General features: G+C 46.1%; 1 protein-coding gene across 5 annotated transcripts in view; it reads right to left on the bottom strand.

The window, feature by feature from the left end:
• Positions 1 to 19,830, bottom strand: part of LOC144474598 (uncharacterized) — a 93,358-nt gene that overhangs the window by 36,937 nt on the left and 36,591 nt on the right. The gene's annotated exons all lie outside the window — the stretch shown is intronic.

The following is a 19,830-nucleotide window of genomic DNA, read 5'->3' as shown; positions in this document are numbered from 1 at the left end:
GATACGTGGATCATAATTTCGAATTTAGGCGAAACGAGTTCCTCCGCTTTCTCGGGAGAATTCAGTGTTTGTATTTTAATCTTCTTTAGATTAATCTTGGCTCGAATTACAGCTTAAATGTGGATATTACTGATACATTTGTCGACAACGTTCGTCGATGAAGATCTAAATGAGCTTGCGTTAATGACCGCGGTACGATTTACGATGTTAACACCTGGACGAAGGCGTGGATAAATGGAATTGTATTTTTCATACATTGATACAGAAATAACGTTAAAATCGTATAAAATCATTGATAAAAACTGTATTAGGTGTTATTTATTATTATATTAATTATAAGTTATTATTTATTATTATTGTATATTAATTATAAGGTATTATTATATCCGCAAAAATAAATTATATTCGCGACGACCCATCGTTCAACTTTTCCTCGAATGTTTTCCTTCCCGGTTACATAAACCCCACGCGGCCCAAGAATTCCCGTCGCCGCATAAATATCGGACATCCTCCGTCCCGTGTAAATTTAGATCCGTGAAAGAGTCTGATTTCTAAGTACCCTCGTAAAAATGGCGCCGCCGCGTTAACGCCGATAATAGACGTCCGGATTAAAAATAGAGCGAAGTGAATCCGCGGTTCAACGAAAATACCAACGGACGCGTAATAACATTACTTTTCCATCAAAGAGGATCTAACATCGAATAACAAAATTAAAGCACGGCGTTCGGGAACAGCAACGGCGTCAACTATTTTCGCGGTGATTTTTTATTATAAAATAAACATTGGTGTTAGAATTTGTCAAGTCGAGTTCGTCTCGTATATATTTCGTTTATTATTTAATGAAAAATTTGTCTCTCCGACAAGGTAAGCATTAAATAACGATACTCGATATTGTTTTAAATTATACCCAGGACATTTTCGTGATGTGTTCACAATATCCATAACGACGCGCAACGTTGCCATAAAATCCTCGATTTCTGGTAGCAATCGAATCCCCCGCGCGCACAATGGGCCACAAATCATAAAGGCCGCGCGAATGAGATATTCTTGGTCGTTTGATCGTCACCGAACCGTTCCCACATTAATCGTCCGCTATCGGTTTATTCTCCGCGCGCAGGATCAATTGAATCCACGTAGCCGCTTCGCCGGCCCGTAGCCCGCGACGTTTCAATAATTTTCCCGGAGAGACGTGTCCGTCGTGACGCGAGCCCCGAAGAAGCGAAACAGAGTTGTAACAATCATCGTGTCATAAACAACGTCCCAGGCGGGAGGCACGATCGGCCATCGAGATAGGGAACGGTAAATCCGTCGACCGGTTATCACTCGGCACGCAACCGGGAAAGGTCTGAAAGGGGCCACAGAGCTCTCCGAAGGAGCAGCCGATCCTCGCGCTTCGAAAATCCGTCGGGATTCTCGACGGTGCACCGGTGTGCCCCACGGTCACGGTAAATCCCATCGTATTCGATACGGTCGATCGATAAACGATCGCGGCACGCGTCCTCTATCGAGCTCGCTTTTTTCCCTCGAACCTGTAGATTTGATTACGATGACTTTCGGTAACACAATCGGATCGGATTGATTGGCTCTCGATCGATCAACGATTCCGATAAGTACCAGTGATTGGCGTGTGGATCGCTGACGCGTTTACCGGCGAATTGACGTCGACGAGAATTCTACGAAATCGATGCTGTGACGATGATGGTCAATAGACGGCGATCTTTCACGTAAATCCGAATTATTCGTAATAATTTAGTGTTTGGGTTATAGAATTCTACGAAATCGATGCTGTGACGACGATGGTCAATAGACGGCGATCTTTCACGTAAATCCGAATTATTCGTAATAATTTAGTGTTTGGGATATTATTTCGATTAATCCACATTAATAAGAAGAATAATCTAAATTTAGCAATTAGCAAATTTAGCAAAATTGTATAATTATAATTGTATAATTCACGAGATACTGATTCAGAACCTTCTCAACCTATAATTAAATTAACCTATAATTCCGCGTGTCATGACATAGCCTTGACGAGATTAGTTGCTCAGATGTGAAAGATCATCATTACATCTTCCAAACTCTTCCTCGTTTGTAACGCGACCAAACATTTCGACTTTAATTCGATGAAACGAAATGCCGTAATTTATAAGGTCGCCGGCAGTCAGAGTGATAATTAGAGGTAAAAGCACATTAGGCGAAGATCAAGGGAAAAATTCTCGCGTTGTCCTTCGACCGTAAGGATCCCGCAATTATCGCCGTTTTTCGCGTCATGCTGGTCAAACGAGAATTATCATGTGGACGAAACGAGAGAGAGAGAGAGAGAGAGAGAAAAGGGAGACGGGGAGAGAGACCGTGCAGGGGTATGGGTAGACTGGATGGAGAAGGAGAGAAGGTATTTCAATGAAGACTCAAAGGATGCTTCGCACGAGAGGATCTGATCTTGAGATCTACGTCGAATCAATGACCGGCTGAGAGCCTTGTCTCAGGAAGAGGGTCTGAAGAAAGAGAAGAAGAGGGTTACTGAAGCGACGAGTTGCGCAAAAACCAACCGAATGAATCTTCGGCCCGCACTCGGCCCGAGCTCGGCCCGAGTCGACTCACTCTCTCCATCTCTTTCTTTCCATCTCCCTCTATCTCTCTCTCTCTATCTTTCCATATCTCTCTCTCTCTCTCGCTCTCTCTCTCTCTCTCTCTCTCTTCATCTCTCTTTCGCCCTTTCTCTCCCTCGCTCCGGATCCGTTCGCGACTACACAAGGAAATAAGGAAAGCAGAAAAGGAGATCTTTCTGCGCCGAGCGCCGTAAATAATTGTTCCGCCTGCTTCGCGGAACTCGAAATATTTTATTTCGTTGCAACGTGGCCGGGACGCTTTGGAAATTGCTGCACGCGATTGTTGGCGCAACGATCAAAGCCTGGGGAATGACTCCCCCCGCCTCCGCCGGTGTCCGACTTTGTTATCCCTTCGGGGATAATGCTTCTTTTTAAAGAACCTTCGCTCCCATTTTGTTTCGCCAACAAAGTCGAATAATCGAGATGTCTTAATTGTTACTTTGGATCCTCGCTTTCGTGGATCGCTTCTTTTAAAATTCATTTCGGAGGAAAATCTTCCTCGCCGAATGTTAATACTGTTATACTGTTATACTGCTTATACTATTATATTGTAATACTGTTTAAAGTTCGCACGTTTGGAATTGCATTACAGAACCTGTCGCCGATGTGAATAGAAAGTTGAATTTAATTTTCGAAACTACAACTCTAAATATTACACGCAACAAGATCTTTGCAATGACAGTGCTGCAAGAAGATAAATAATTAAAGTACGTGACAGAAAGTTAAAACGCAGCGAAGTTAAGGAAAAATTAAAGAAGAAATCGTTTAACTAAAAATCCTCGACGCACTAAATATCCTCCGCGAAACCATTGTAATAATCCAAGGTACATAATTAGAATGCAAAGGTACGCGAAATCAAAATCCTGCGTTACAGTTCTCGTCTGCGCAGCCTGCCCGATAAATCGTTGGTCCCCTTCGGGCAAGAGAAAGCAAAGGTATAATAAGATAAGACGATTAGGCAATCAGACCGAGACTCCTCCGCGAATCATCCAGTAATATGCGGGAATTAAACGCAGCGTCGAGGCATAATTAAAGGCGGCGCGCGGTATTAAAATATTACGAGGAACAGTGGCCGGTGCTTGCGCTACCGGTCAGGCGACATTATGCTGGCTAGATGTGCTCGAGGATAGGATTACTCAGCGACACCGGAGACTCGTGAAAACCGAGCATAAGGCCTTTAAATCCGGTATCAAGAAGAACCGTGACGATTGCGTGTCTCGGAGAGCCCGGCGAATTGCGCTGCAACGTCGGGCCGCCGCGTGTAAACTGGCCCTCGAACTCGGAAAATCTCCGTACCAGTATATACCCTTTTAACCGTGCAATACCCTTTTGGCCCTACCGATGGCATTACCCGCTAATAATCCTTGGGATTAAGCGAGACTTACGATCGTTAAAAGTGTCGTGAAAGTTCGCAGCCTGCGTCCCGTTGAAATATATAATACGGCGCTCGGCTGCCGTATATTCGGATAATTCAACGAAAATTACAGAGCGAGGATCTTAATTGTTTCTCGTCGACGATTATTTCGCGACGTTTGATTATTGGCGACTTGAGAGGAAATTCTTTTACGAAAACCCCTGCGAGAAATCGAAAGTAAATTCATTTTCGCAGGTATACCTCCGACGTTTTCACGATTTTATGTTTCAAGCACTCGTTCGAGGGGCAAAGTTTCACCCTCGGGAACCCTCGACATGCTCGCGACTTATTTCTGACCCTTTGCCATAGTTTGACGAGTCCTACTCGTGATGGAGAGATTTTTGGAATAGACTGCGGGTTCTTTGCATTTATGGAGTATAGGGGTAACGTATTATCGCGTAATTTCAAGTCAGAATTAAATTGAGCTCCTTCATCGTCATTATGTGGTGAAATATACGTTCGAGTCACTGCGAAGAAAATAGCAAGGTGCTGAGGAGAGAAGAACTTCGGTACAAATAAGAAAACCTGGTTAAAACCGGCACAACAAGGTATAATTTTCTCAACAGACGATCATTTGCTCTCGCTTCATCTTTTCCAAATTTCGGCGGAAATGGCCACATTACGAGAGCATGCGATTAATCGTACTAACCTCGCGATCAGTCATCGGCGCACTGCAATCGACACAGCGCGTACGAACACAGTCTATAAAACTCGCTATCGGTCGCCGTTGCTCGATCCACCGTGATCCAGCTCCACTATCATTCCCGGCAAAAACAACATGTCGGAAAGTCGCGAATTCCATCGTGGCTCGCCACAATTCCCAGCGGGCTAAACAAATTCGGCCCACGAGAGCAGCGGGCAAACACAGCGGGCAGAAAAAGAACCAAGATGGATCGTTTTCGATCGGTGATCTATCTGCTCGTCTGACATCATTTGCCCGTCGGCGTTGCTCCCGGGGCAAACGCGTCGCGGAGAGCGGGCCCGCCTGCTCGTGTCCATTGCGGCGAGAATCGGAATGAAATCGCGGAACGGGCCCGGCCAGGTGGTCGCGGTGCCCGCGAAAAGGTGGGCCCCCGACCGTAGGAATTCCGCAAACTGGATCAGCGCCCGCGATCCCGTGTACCGAGAGGAGTATCGATGGTGGCGATCACCGTGTTCGGGAGAGGCACGGCGGATTTACATGAGTCCCGAGGCCCGCACACACACACAGGTAGGTATCGGCGCGGCGAATCGGCCGGGATTCCTTCGGCCTGCTCCGCGACGCTGCCCCGGAGAGAGCACCGCTAGAGAGCGTAGAGAAAGAGGAAAACGCGCGCGGGACAGCGGCTCGAAAGAGAGAAACGAGAGAATAGGGAACGAGAGAGCCGGAGAGAGAGAGAGAGACCCGCTCGGGCCTCGTTGATTTACAGCTTACTAAACAGACGGCTCTCACGGGCCTGATACGCTGCTCCGACGCGGAATGCGGGAGGATCGGCCGGAAACGGAGAGCTCGGCTTCTTTCGTAACCGATTCTGCCGATATCTTTCAACGTCTGGATCGTTTCGACAAAATTTAGACAGGTGGTGGCGTATCTACGTCCCGTGGCTAGCCCACTGCAGATTATGGTCTTTAACGCTGGTATTGCGCGGTTCTAATATCAGCTGCTTTCTGTTAGTATGTGAAGAAAACTATAAGACATTCAGTCTGATTTCTATCGAGTGCGATATATTCAATAAATGTTGAAGATATAGTCTAGTCATGCATTGAATGAATAGATCATAAATGTGTTTTCACCTGAGTAATCGCATTTCCATTTTATGTGACAAAGTGCACTTTATGGATACGAAATTGATTCTTGTCACTTGTACCATCAGCTCAACTTTTAACAGCTTTTTAAATCTAGACTTTGTTAATATAAAGATTATTTTGGAATGTGATAGAACAGTTTTAGTCTCCACTTGAATGCAAAGGGTTATGTTAGATCACTTTGACCAAGCGTTACCAAGAATTTTTCATGACAAGAATGAATTGACACGACTTGAAACAGAGAATGTTCAATTAATGCAAATGAATTAGACAAATACTAATAAATTAATATAAATAATCTAATGTTCATATAATATAGAGAAATAGAAGTACCATATAAACTCGCATTCTTTTCTTAATAATCAATTAGATCAAAAGTAACATACATTATTAAATGCTTCAATCTCTTTCTAGTACTTCACACTACAAATTCCAGTTTCGTCCAATATATTCCAAAATCTACCGTATACTTACGAACAAACTAGAATTTCTAACAGAGAGAACAAACATCCGAAACTTATCTACCACCCAGACAATTGCAAAAAGGAACAGAACCTACTCGGAATAGAAGATTTAACAATCGATGTTTAATAGCAAACATCGGCGACCTTTCTACCGTTTCGCCCTCGGCCAACATATTTTTCTATCGCAATCTGCATATAGAGGCCCTGGTAGATTAGCATTTCCCCTAATCCAATAATGGCTGGTTGGGATGGTAGACGGAGTTTTCCAGGAAGCCATTACGATCCATAGGAACTCGACCGAAATTGGCGTGCTAGTGGGTTTAGCAGGCGATCCATTGTATCGGTGGCGTGGCACGCTCTGCTCCGCGGCCTTGCTCGAGTACATTCGAATCTCGGGGAGAGAAACCAATGGAGAGAGAAAGAGAGAGAGAGAGAGAGAGGTAAGAGAGCAGGGGAGAGAGGAGGCCAGAGACATCGAATAAGGTATCGAAATGGTAGAGAGAACGAGAGAGGGGGAGGTTCAGTCGCCGGCACGTGCCTCCTCGCCGGGTTTGACTTTCTGCGCGTATACTAATTACGAGATCCTGCTAGGAGATCGTTCAACCGAGGTCCTTGAATAACACATTCGCGGGGGATCCAGAATGGGTCCTGGCTGTTGTTCTCCTGGATATTTGTCTATCCAGGTTTGCTCGCGTTTCGCGCGACTCGATGCCGAGACATTTGCTTTTCGAGTCATTTGCTTTTTCGTTTGCTCTTTGAGTCATTCCGTGCGACGCTCGCTTTGTCGAGCAGAGAATTAGCGAGATTTTAGATCTCCAGCTATTACGGGTCTGTTAACCCCGTGTCCGTGAACCGGCTTGGTCTTTGATGGCTATCGCGCAGCGGTTTTTTTTAATTATTGCAGAGACGTTGGGAAGCTTTGCTGGGAAAAATGCTCGCGGAATTTGGAACGTTCCTTATGAAGTCGAAGAGCGTTGCTCTTCGAAGGAAACGAAAATATGGCGATTTGGTAGGGAGATGCGATGCACTATTTTTTAAACAAGGGATCTTTCTTTAAAGCCCATTTTCTCAATATTCACTGAGAATGTTAATTCGTCGAGAACATCGGCGAAGGGATGACAATTGAATTCGTTGCTCGACAAATATGTTTAGAGGAGCGTAAATTCGCGGTAGCTTCCTGATCGCATGTGCGAACCACTTGTGGAGGATAGTGTACACACGTACTTTAGAGATATTATAGCGACTCCGGAGAATGATCGTGGCAGGAGGCAAAGGAGAGACGACTTTCGAATGCCGCGTAGAACGAACCTGGGGCCGAAGGTCGAGCTCACCACCTGTTGCACAATCGACGAAAAGTCACGCACGAAAGAAGATTAAGGGAGGCCTCTCTCTCTCTCTCTTGCTCTCTCCCTCTATATATCCTCCTCTCTACTATATCTCTCTCTGTCTCTCTTTTCCTCTCCTTGTATTTTTTTCCACGCGCGGATTTGCGAGTAATCGTCTCGTCCGCGAAGAGAGCTCGTCGACCCGTGACTATCGCGGCGATTCGCCGCATGTTAATGGACTCCGTGACGCAACCACGCCGGTTAATTGGTTACCGGATTCGCCGTGGATCGTGGCGATTTTCTCGGAGATATTTCCAGCCGATCATTGCGAGCTTTCTCTAACGATGTTCGTTATCCGATTTTTTTTTTTTTTCAAGGAAGCGAGCCGAGGGATAAGCGCGCTACTGGTCTGGTTAGAAGAGTCCTGATAAACGACCGACGATCGTAAAAATCGACGAATCATGCGCCGACTGCTATTTCGATCGTAAATTGGCTGTAACAATTTTAGACAATATTATTTATCCGTAGTAAGACATAAAAGCAAATGTGAACGTATAAAACCCGGAATACTTTTAACAATTTCGAGCTATTAATACAGAAAATTTGATCGTCATTTGGATAGCGAACTCGATGCATCGAAAGCGGCGTGCGATCCGTCAAGTATTAGTTATTGACATAGAATAATTTATTGCTATTATTCGCAAAGATATCGGCGTCGCGATTCGACGAAACGATGGAGAAACATATCGCCGTCAACAACAGGGTCCAAAGCTTAATACGGCCGTTATCGTTCGCAGTAGCTTATTTGCCGATCGATGGATCCACGCTGGTTGCCGATAACAGATAACTTTGGAATCTTGACAATTGACGGCTGTCCAAATCGGAGACAACACGCGAACTCTATTCTCTAGCCGACAGCCAAAAAATCGTATACGATAAAAGTAATATTGATTTTCAATAACGTCGCGAATTTCTGATCCAAATAAAATTAACGCGACGATTCATCCTCCAAATTTAAATCATTCAGTCACATATGACTGTGCAACGCGACGTGTTAATAAACGTGTTAGTTAAAAGTGTACTGGGCTGAATAATATTTTCAACAAACTAAATGCAAGTCACCGATAAACACAAAAAAATCGTTTCAGACGACTGGACGAGGTTCCGGAAATCTGTCGGCGTCCGACAATGCACTCCCACGAGAAATTATTCGAAGGACGAGGGAGGGCAGGAAGCGGCAAACGGGGGGGAGACGGAGAGAAAAAAGGAAGAAAACATCTATCAGTTACAAGTTGCGAGGAGCTGCAGCTGCGGCGAGGCGTCCGGGCGCGTATCCTCGGCGCAGGAGTGGCGTTCTGAAAGGATGTCATAAGTTAGTGACAATTTTCTCCCGCGGCGAAGCTCGGGGTCCTGCGCGCCGGCGGCACGGAGGGTATCCGCCGTAACTTTGCCAACAATTTTCTCTTATCCCGCGGACCCGCCGCGAGGTTATCCTGCCTTCGAGGAAAGCGGGGCGGCGGCAGGAGCCGGACGGGGCGATAGGAACGGGCGGAAAGTGAAAGCAAAGGATGCGCGCGGAGTGGAAAAGAAACGCGGGCGCAAATCGAGCGGGACGCGGCGCTACGACGACTGCTATGGTAGAGCAACCGGCCGGATGATCTCGCCCGGAGTTCACCTAACTAAAACGAAAAGTTCATTAACGCGGCCCGCGCGATCTCCCGCTGGCCGGCATTTATGCGACCCGCAACAGGGACCGGTCGCGTTTATTATTAATTATCCGATCGCGTTGCCCTCCACTTTCCGCTATTATCTAATTACGATGCCGAGGCAATTATGGCCGATGACGTTCGAATTATTGCGGTCGCTTTTAAGCTATTCGGTGCCGCGCTCGTCGATAAGCATTGCGCCGCGCAACGCGATAAATTCGATTTGTAATCGAAAGTGATACGGTTTTGATACTTTCCACTGTATTGTACACGACGCGCGTACGTCGACTGCGCAAACTCCGATATAAATTGAACGACGAGAATCATTTTGAAGTCTGAATAAAATTGTTAGGAACCTCGCCGGCAATTTTCTTAAGTCGTTCCTCGAGATGCAGAGCTTCGTTTATTAATGGATTTGGTAAATAAGGAAATTCGTTAGACGCCTCTAAAATCTTCGGTTCAACCAATAGATAATCAAGCACGAAGAAGTCGCGGCTAAAGACGAATTTAGCTTTCCAAAAGTACATTGACCATTCCGCGTGATCGATAATATTGCAGTTCAACTTCTCGATTAAAAGGTGCCGCGATGTTTTTTCTTTTTTTTTTTTTTAAATCGGCGAAGTTCGAGCTCGGCGGGAAAGAAGGCGGAAAAATTCCGTGGCTCGCAGGTCGGTCTGGAAGAGCCGCGAACAACCGTGAGCCGAGCATAAGAAAGTAAATCAGCGTCGCCCGCTGCCGGGCTCCCCTAATTCAGAGGAAATTGTCAAAGGCAAAATGGCGCGCGCGCGCGCGGCTCGGATCGAGGGTGAACGGTGAATTGGACCGCAAGGAGGACAAGTCTCCTTTCGTATAATGACGAATTTCGCCGGGGCTTAATGAATCGACCGGCTAAACAAGCGGCGCGGCCCCGCGAACGCCGTAATTACACGCTCTGTCGCCGTCGAATTTCATTAAGCTCGGTAGGAAGGATGAAAGAACGGCGGCGGGAAAAAAACATGGCGGGAGGAAGGAAGAAAGAGAGGAGAGGAAGAAAGAGGAACCAGCCCAGGACCGGCGAACAAGTGAAAAATGGCAACGGCGGGGCTGATCCGTATCTCGCGTCCGAGGCGCGCTTCAAAATTCTGTCCGGCTTAAATAGAGAGCCACGGATGTGTCACCGCGACACCTGCGCCGCCGAAATTGATAATGCCCGCAAATTACCTGGACGGGAGCCGAAATTTCTGTCGCTGCTTCCTCCGCGCATGCCGGCCTCGCCCGCGACACCGTTCCTGCGATGATTCTTTCGCGATCTATTCTTCTCGATTCGTGGCATTTAACACAAGTGCCGAATATCAAGACCAAAAGTGACCATAATATTATTTAAACCAGTCAATTAATGAAATCGACGCTAAATCCGAATTTCCTACTTTCGGTATAAAAAAACTAGAAAATAAAGGGGGACACGCAAGGGACGAAAATTGCATCGCTCCGACAGGAAATTATTGAGAACGATCGAGCGCTAGTTAGCACAGTTGTTAAAGAAATTGTGATGCAAAGAATTAATGCGAATGCTAATAATTGCAAATACGTTCGACTTAATTCGACTGACGCGCCGTTGTGTAACTACTAACGACCGCATCGTATGATATAAAGAAAATTGTAGGAAAATTGTTCCGACAAATTCGAATCTTTCCTTAAACTGAACGCGTGAAAACGGACACAATATTCGTTTGCTAAAGAAATCACATTACGCTCGTTACACTCTACTTTTTTGTGACTCTCCTCGCGAAAATCCTCGTTTCTTTCTCCAAGTATCGGGATTTTTAGAGTCAAGTAACCCCGGAGTCCGGTACAGGCTCGGAACTATTTATAGTGTTCCGGGCCGCGGCAAACGCGAGCGAGATACAACATTAACAACTTTCGAATCGGCGTGCTCGCTTTCCGAAACTCGAGACACCGAGTCACCTCGAAGCGCGTTCATCGATATTCTCCCGCGACCTCTTTATCTCGGTGTCCTTCGGCGCAAAAATTGCCCGACGGCCGGTCGCGCGCGATGCAAATAAAAATTCGCCGATAAAACGGAAGCAGGTGTCGCGACGGGAAACGGTGGAAACCGAGGACACGATATCGCGGGCATGGTAGCCCGACGGAGGCCCGCGAGGATCACCGCGCTTCGCGAGTGCATGACCCGAGGGCCGTCCATTTTGAAAGGCACGCACCTTATCTGGGACCGCGTGTCGCCATCGGCTTGTATTTTGTCGCAGATAAGAGCGCGGTTCGCGTTGCGGTGTTGATTACAGGCTCGCGCAACTATGGTGGCCCCCACGAGACTTACTCGCGAATCGCAGACTCCATTTTATGGAGCGGTGACGTAATTGGCCAGTGCACGTATTATAGTAAAAATAAGGGAAAGTTTAAACAGATGGCTTGTCTAAATATTAAGGCTTGACAGGCTCAGCGTTAACACGATTGCGGAAGTGAATATAAATTATAACATTTAATTTTATAAGCGACATTATCAAGCATTAATTTCTATATAGCTACAAGCACTGTATAACTATTAACACAGTATAACTATTAAAACAATAGCAGTATAACTATTAATAATAAACCTACCACCGCGAGTCAAACAGCCGGCTTAAAATTCCTTGAATACATCTCTCTATTCAGACACGCATCATAATAAAAATTCTGCAATACTTGAATAAAATCTCACGACTTTTATAAGGCGACTCTTGTTAGCCGCCTTTAGACCTCGTAGTTCCAGTGTTAAAATCCGATATTCCGAGGACACGTGCAAAACGTGACTAATCAAAATTCGGGGATCACAATTAGCCCGCCTATTTTTGCAGCTCATTAAAATTATTACTGTCCGCGAACGTGTCGTGCATCGATCACTGGCCGGACATGCGCGATGCGACGATGATTCAAAAAGCTCGTGCATCGGGATTCGAATTGGAGCAAAGAGGATTTACAAGTTCGCCCGACCGCGTGGAGCTTTCTAACAGCAAAATGCAGTGGCAGAACTTTCTAATGCAAACGCGAACCATTTCGACGAAGAACAAGACTAACGATCTTTCGAGTTGTATATCGGTGGACAAAGGGCGCGCGGTCTCTATCATGTGGAAAGTAGACCGAAAAGCTCGTTAAGCATGCTCGAATTTCCAGAACCAACGCGACGCGGTCACGGGCGCATAAAACCCGCAGTCTACCGAGCGTGGACGCGGAAGGTGAGATAATAATTAATCGCCTAGTTCCAGGCCCTGCTGCGCAGCATCCTTTTCCCTGTTGACTGGATAGGGTGACCGAGGAAGAGGTAACCGGGCGATTCAATGATCCCCGGAGGATCGAGCCTTGGGCGCGAAGGATCACAGGGCACGGGGGCACGCTCCCTTTTTATCCGGCTTGGTTCCTGCGTCTTCGAGGGACGCGGTCGGGACCATCGCAGCTGCCGCAAGGATATATAGGACCATCTGGTCGTTCCTCGGTCGCAACATTGCCAACGTCGCTCCGAGACCGGCCAAGGAGGCCCAGAGAACCGGAGCGAGACGGCGCGAGCGAGAGCAGGCGGGAGCGACAGAGAAAGAGAGAGAGCGAGAGAGAGAGAGAGAGCGAGAGAGAGAGAGAGCGCGCGCGACAGAAAGAGAGAAGGAGAGAGAGGGGCGAGAAGTCGAAGAGAGGAAGAGGCGCAAGGAACCGGGCGAGGGAGAGAACTTCTGCCGTAGAAAGAGAGGAAAACGGTGGCCTCTCGAGTGGGCTGTTCTCCAAATAGCTCCACCTGCCCTCGCGATGCCAACGCTCTGCTCATCCCGGCGACTACCGATTAAGCGGCGTGCTTTTGACCCGTGGTTCGCGAGTAATGATCGCGAACGTGTTCACCGGGGCAAGGTGAAGCGGGAGGATCTGGAGCGGCCCACACCTGGCCCCGGAAGCGGTTCCCTTCCTTCGGGAGCATCCTTCCGAGGGATCGATCCCGAACGTCGCCGCGGATCCTTCTTATGGGGAGTTGCTGTCGCTCTCATTGCGTCACTGCCATAATGCACGATTTAACCCTTCGCCCTTCGAGAACGAGGTGAGATTGTCGTAAACGCCCACTCCCGCCACTTTTTATTCGTGCGCTCGTAAAGGCTGTCTAGCATAACAGGACAGAGACTTGAATGTGTCATAAAACGGTCTTCCTAGACGAAGAGGAATATGAACGTGGTGGCTTGCTTTTAAACAATCGTTTCGATGCGTTCCAGTCGGTGGGTGTACGACCACGGTACAGAAGTTTAACACTCTCTAAAGAGATTTTGTTGGACGCGAAAGACTGCGATGATCATTCATGCACTCACTTACTTGTAATAAATGTTCATTAAAATCGTGTCAAACTTTAAAACAAGAAAAATGGATACACTCTAGCCTGTAGAAGATCAGATCGTTGTGCCACACAATGATCCGATGTCATATATATATTTTCTAATTAGCTTGACAAAATTATACGATTAACGCGCGCATAAATTAATTGCAGTTGTAGTCACTGTTCTGATAAAATAAAGAAGGAAAAACGAATATCTCGTGGAAAGTGGTGAAAGCATTCGAGAGAAGAGGATAAAGTCACGTCCACTCACAAAATGAATAGATATCGAGCCATCTGCATACCGAATTACCGCGCTGTAAACATCCCTCTGATCTTTATCCGTGCAACTTGAAATTGAATATTCGAAAGTCTGGTTTTAACGAAGATTTCAAATCACGTTTATCCGCGCGCGCGCGCGCGCGATGGTTTTCGAGTTATTTCCATCGTCGATGCGCCCTCGAACCGAATCGACGGCTTTCGAGAACCGCGTGATTTATTAATTCGTCGCGAAACTTGACGGCGTATTGAACGCGGGACGCGAGCGAAACAAAAAAATGTAAAAAAGAAGGAAAGAATAATGTACAGAGAGACGACGGGTAATTCTGGCTGTCCCAGAAAGCGAAAAAAGCATGAAAAACCGCGCGCGTCCAACGGTGGATCTCCGGCGCGGCCTTTTGTTCCATTAATGGTGGAAAAAGGAACGTTCGCGGGATTAGGTATTTGTCGTGCATTACGGGCCCCGGTCCGACGTAACGCGGTGGAGAGTTCGACCTCCTTCGCGAGCAGAGAAAGAAACGGCACGGCGTTCGATCTTCTACGCACGCTTCCGGATCCAATTAGAACGTCATTATTCGACGTCTAGGGCCCTCGTGTTTCGCTGTGCCAAATTCAAAGGATTATTCACACGGATTCGCGATTCGTTAGGATTTGTTGGAATTATTTTCGCAGGAATAGCGGAATACAGTGATTTGATTTTGTGGCGTAGAATCGAAAGCTTGAGATATATATATATGTATATACTGAAGGAAATACGATTTTTAAGAAGTACAATACAATTTAGGCAGCTTTGAAACCTAACTTTACAATTCTATGCACAATTTTACAGACAATAGTACGTATTTATATTTTAATAAAACACAGAATACGAGACACGTTAATATCCTCACACGACTACGATTATATTGGAATAAAGGTGGAAAGATAATAATCGAATGAAATATGAAACGGCAGAAAGTTCCTCTTGAAATTGTTCTTCATCTTCAAACTACCAGCGGGTTGTTTGGAAAGTTCGTTTTACGTTTCATAGAGTTCGTTCCGTCGAATTCGCATAAAAGATCCGAAACGAGTGTTACGAATAAAAATGCGAACGGTGAAATTCTTTCGATCTGAAAGACGCGCGGCCTCGTTAAACGTATTCTACGACTGTACCCTGTAATAGTTGCAATTAGAGTGTTAAATCGATAGATTTAAGGGCAGCGTTTGTTGACTCGCAACAACAATGGGCAGCGGCTGGGACAGGGTGGAAAACGTTCGCGGAGCCGATCGGAAACGCGAAAGAACGATCGTACGGTGAACAATTACGATTTCCTCGCCGCGTTCAACCCCTTCTCGATCTTCACCCCCCTGCGGCCCCTTCCATCTGCGACCTCTATTAAGCGTTATATCCCGCTATCCAGCAGCGATGGAGGATAGTTCCAGTGTATTGGCATGCTGAAATACGGGGCGCGTTCGAAGCGCCGGCAGCCCGTCAGGGTATTGATTTACAATGCTTACTCCACTCCACAGCAACTCCCATAACTGCAGACCCCCTCCTCTCCGTCTCTGTCCCTCGAACAGGTCTCTTCCGGCACTCGCGCTACCCTTTCCCTTTCCGATCCTCGACCGATCTTCCACGGCCGATTCTACGGACTTCTCGATCCAACGTGATCGTCTCTATCGATGCTCTTCAAGTTGCGAACGGCGCGAATTGGGGTGGAGGTGCCCCGATAGCGATATGATTGAGGATCACCCCGTGATGGGGAAATCGATTCGGGGCTTCGGGGATGCTCCGAGCGCTGCCTCGACCGCCGCCGGTCGTTTTTAATGCCGAGTTTTAACTAGACGCGTGTGGAATTTTCGGGGATTTTCCGCGGCGGCTCCGGCGAACTGTGTTGCCGCCGACCGTGATTTTCATTGCTTTCTACGATACGCCAATCTTCGTGCGAACCTCTGCTCGTGTCGTCCGCGGACCACGGATTTTATGTATTTGTAATGAACGTGGGTGCACGAATTTTAAAACAATTGAAATATCGAAAGAATTTGAGTTGAGTTAAATGGAAGTTATTTAGCTGTTTTATCATCTTGCAATCGATGAGGGCAATTATTAATCTTGTAGTAATTCTACTAATTCGATTCACGTTTGATAAATTTATTCATGGAACAATGATGTAATGGTAGGAACTTCTTCGCAGAAATTGGTCGTATTTCTCGTGAGACCCAGTTCTGTATAAAATATCAAGCCTCGTATCGAAGTGAAGAATGACTCGTAGAAGACGCTGAAAAACATTGCAGATGACTGCGACATCAAAAGTCATTTTCATTCTTATTTGTCACTATGCTGTCTGGCAAACAAACGTGCTAGGAACAGCAAGATGAAAAATGCAATCCTTGGCCACCTTAACTTTCTTGAAAGTTTTCGTCTATCCGAGCCTCGGCCTCGAATTATTCAATTTCGAAACTTTTAGCAATCTTCATTTAAATAAGTATCGCGAATATTAAAATTATGACAAACATTGAAATCATAAAATTAGCAGAACTTAACAGAGATTAAATAGAAAAATTGTCTTGTATTCTATAGTCTGGTGTTGTTATAAAAGTGAAATATACGTTGTTTATCCAACAGGAGACGGATATCTTTGGAGAAAATCACGGAGCGGAGCAATTTCTCGGACGATTTGTCGGGAAGGAGAGGCCTTAAAAAATTCGATTCCAGAGACGTTTCCGATCGCCGCGGAAGAAATCTTCGTAAACGTCGGCTCCTCTCGGGTCTCTTCCGTGGCCAAAGGTTTTACGGCACCGGGCGTAAAATGAGTTACAGGCCGGATAATCGGGCAATAAACTTCCGGCCGAGAAGGCCGCGTGGGCGGCCACGTGGGCCGTCCCGAGTTGCGGTATTATGGCGACGACGTCGGTGTAAATATATTTATTATGACCACCCTGTTATGCTCCTTCGGCAGGTACGGAGAGAACTGTCCGCGCTTAAAATCCTTTCGCCCTTTCCCACTCCACCATTCTCGTCACTCTTTCTCGTTCTATCCGACGCCAATCACCCGTTCCTTTCCCTTTTCGTCGTGGAATGTTAGTTCGACGGGCCGAGCCAGTCAGGGATGAAGGACACGTGACGATAATTTATGGCCAGGCTTTCCTTCGGGAACCTTCGCTGGAGCTTCCTCCGTTCCGATATTTACAATTGTTGGCCTATCGCTTTCCATTTTATTAATCTGATCTGCGCCGGAAACGATTCCCAGGCTAATACCTGGTTATTATCCTGGAGTACAAGTACAAGTGGAATGTTTCCATGGGAATCGCGGTAGATTCTTCTAGAAGCCTCAGGTATGCCCCTTCTGTATTTTTGACACAGGGTTCTTTTCTTTTTACGTTTCTATATTCTATGTTTTTATGTTCTGCGATTTCTATATTCCTGTATATAAAAAGTTTGATATCTTTTATTTAATAAAAATAAATTTGAACGACTCCACTAAATTATTGTATATTAATTCGAATTCCCATCATGTTCTCTATCGTTATAAAGAATGACAAATAATCATGGAGCAAAATCTGCCAGCATTCATCTCTCCCTCACCTCCTCAAATATTATTTATCATTAGTATACTACGATTTTTATGTATCTATAAAAAAAAAATAACCGAGTCAAACTTACAAATTCTTCCTCAACTAGGAAAAATGGCCAAACTAAAATCAATATTATTTCCTCCCCCGAGCTGCCCCTCTTATCTCGAGCACCTTTCCGCGGTACAAGCCAATTAAGTAAAGCTCCGTCAACAAACTTCGGAGTGCTTAAATACGCTCGTTTTCGTGCCGTGACTTGGCCGCAGTCTTAGCCAGCAAATAAACCGCGGAAGACGTATCGGCGGGAGTCGAACGGCAATCGCGATAATATCGGAACGTTCCCAGAAATTCGACGACGAACAATCGAGGCTTCGGGACAGCGCATCGTGCACGACTTCTGTTTCGAAAGCAGATAAGACAGAAGCGGTAAACAAGTTTACCCGGGGGTTCACTCTCGTCTGAGTCATCCGGAACGCGTTATTTGCGCACCTATTATCATCCTGCGGCCAGGTACCTGCACCGGTGACGTAGGTCGGGCGCAATTGTGAAAGAATGCTCCCGGCACGAAGCAGGAGAATAGCGGAGCAGCCGTGCGACGTGGGGAGCAGCATGCTCTCTCTCTCTATCTCTTTCTCTCTCTCTATCTCTTTCTCTCTCTCTCTCTCTCTCTCTCGAAAACCCTCTTCGTACCCGTTTTCCTTGCAACGGGACGCTGATGATGGCGAGGCCGTTGCACAATAGACGCTCCCTCGAATCGGCCCGTTGAAACGGAATTATTAGTCCTTCGAGATCAATCGCGAGGCAAATCGAACGCGAAACTGCGCCCGGAAATACGCGTCGCCGCGCAACGAGATTCTATATCGTAAGTCGCGAATTTTTATTTTTCACGGTATTCCGGAACTGTTGCGAACCCTTTCGTCATCCCTAATAACTGTTACAGTATGTCATGCTACCTAGTTCCAGTATATTTCCTCCTTATACATCTCATTATCCTACTTTCCTTCCCTTCGTCTAATTTTCTATTCTTTAACATTTCCTTACACCTTATCCTCCCTATTGCTATTACTTTCAGCTTCTAGTTTATTTTATTATTTTGTCAAGGTTAATATGTAACAGTATATTTTACTAGCTGAAATAAGATATCCCTTTCTTTCCAAGATTCTTAGAAATTATTTTGATATTAGCTAAAGTCTGTTAAATAGACAAGCATTGAACTGCCAGTTCAAAACAGTAAAAGAATTGAACGAATTTAATAACGTCTATTATTCTCAATTATAATCGTGAAAAGAGGAGAGTTCCTCGCAAATAACATCAATTTATTAACAATTCTCCTCGCGACATATTTGTCTAATCTAAATTGCCGAAACGCGGAACGACGTTTCCACGGTAGCAGATTGAGAGAAGTAAACGTCGCCGGCCCGTCATCAGCGTTCGCATAATCGGCGGATTGAAGGGGGCGAGAGCGACAGAGTGAATGGTATCGCAACAGGATTGGTCGATAAACTCGGCTGACAGACGTACGATCGAGAAGCCGTGTGTCGTCGCCGGAGAAAAGATGATCGCGCCGGGACATAAATTCCACGGGCCGTGGGCTACCTGCGTCGCTCCCGGCCGGCCGGAAGTAATCAATAAGGCGGCTTAAATTACGGTCGAATTGTCGTTGACTTAAGGAACAGCGGAGCAAGTGCTAATAACCCAGATGCAAATTGATAGCGCTCATTATCATGGCAAGAACGGGTGTGCGCACAGAGGCCGGCCGGAGGCTCGTAAAACCCGCGGCGCGAAAGGGGGCCGCGAGATTTATTTCGCTCGTTTAAATTCCCTCCGTATGCCACGCGACAAAAACTCCTAGCCGGGAAAGTGTCGCCAACTGGGCCGTCTGAAAAATCCCCGGATCTCTCTCCCCCCTCCTTCCTAATCCACAAAGACGACCGGCAAAAGAAGCGTGTCTAAAAAGACATTACGAGACTCGGTTCATTTGGACCTTGAACGATGTTCTTTGTAACATTATCATCGCTTCGGATCCTCCTCGATTAATAAACCTATTCATTGGTTTACAATAAATCTGAACATACATCGTTGTAAATATATTCGTGTTCCTTGACGTTTATCATGGATCTTCTGATCCCATCCACGATGACTACTCGGTGGCCGGAAACCACAATCTTGATCCGGAAGTCGACTTCTCTTGGTTCCGTTTCACGGTCGTAAAAATATGTCCATAAATAGAGAAATTCATCCTTAATCTAAAACACTTGCAAACAAGTTTCTTGCTTTGACGATTTATAGGAGACTTCGATCACGTTTAATACGATCTCCGTGAAGTAAGATTAATATAGACCGCAGATCTTCGTGGCAATTCTCGCTTTCGCAGAACACTT

Source organism: Augochlora pura, chromosome 8 (assembly GCF_028453695.1).
Source record: "Augochlora pura isolate Apur16 chromosome 8, APUR_v2.2.1, whole genome shotgun sequence".
In the NCBI taxonomy this organism is placed as follows: Eukaryota; Metazoa; Arthropoda; class Insecta; order Hymenoptera; family Halictidae; genus Augochlora; species Augochlora pura.
This window is presented reverse-complemented; position numbering and strand designations above follow the sequence as displayed.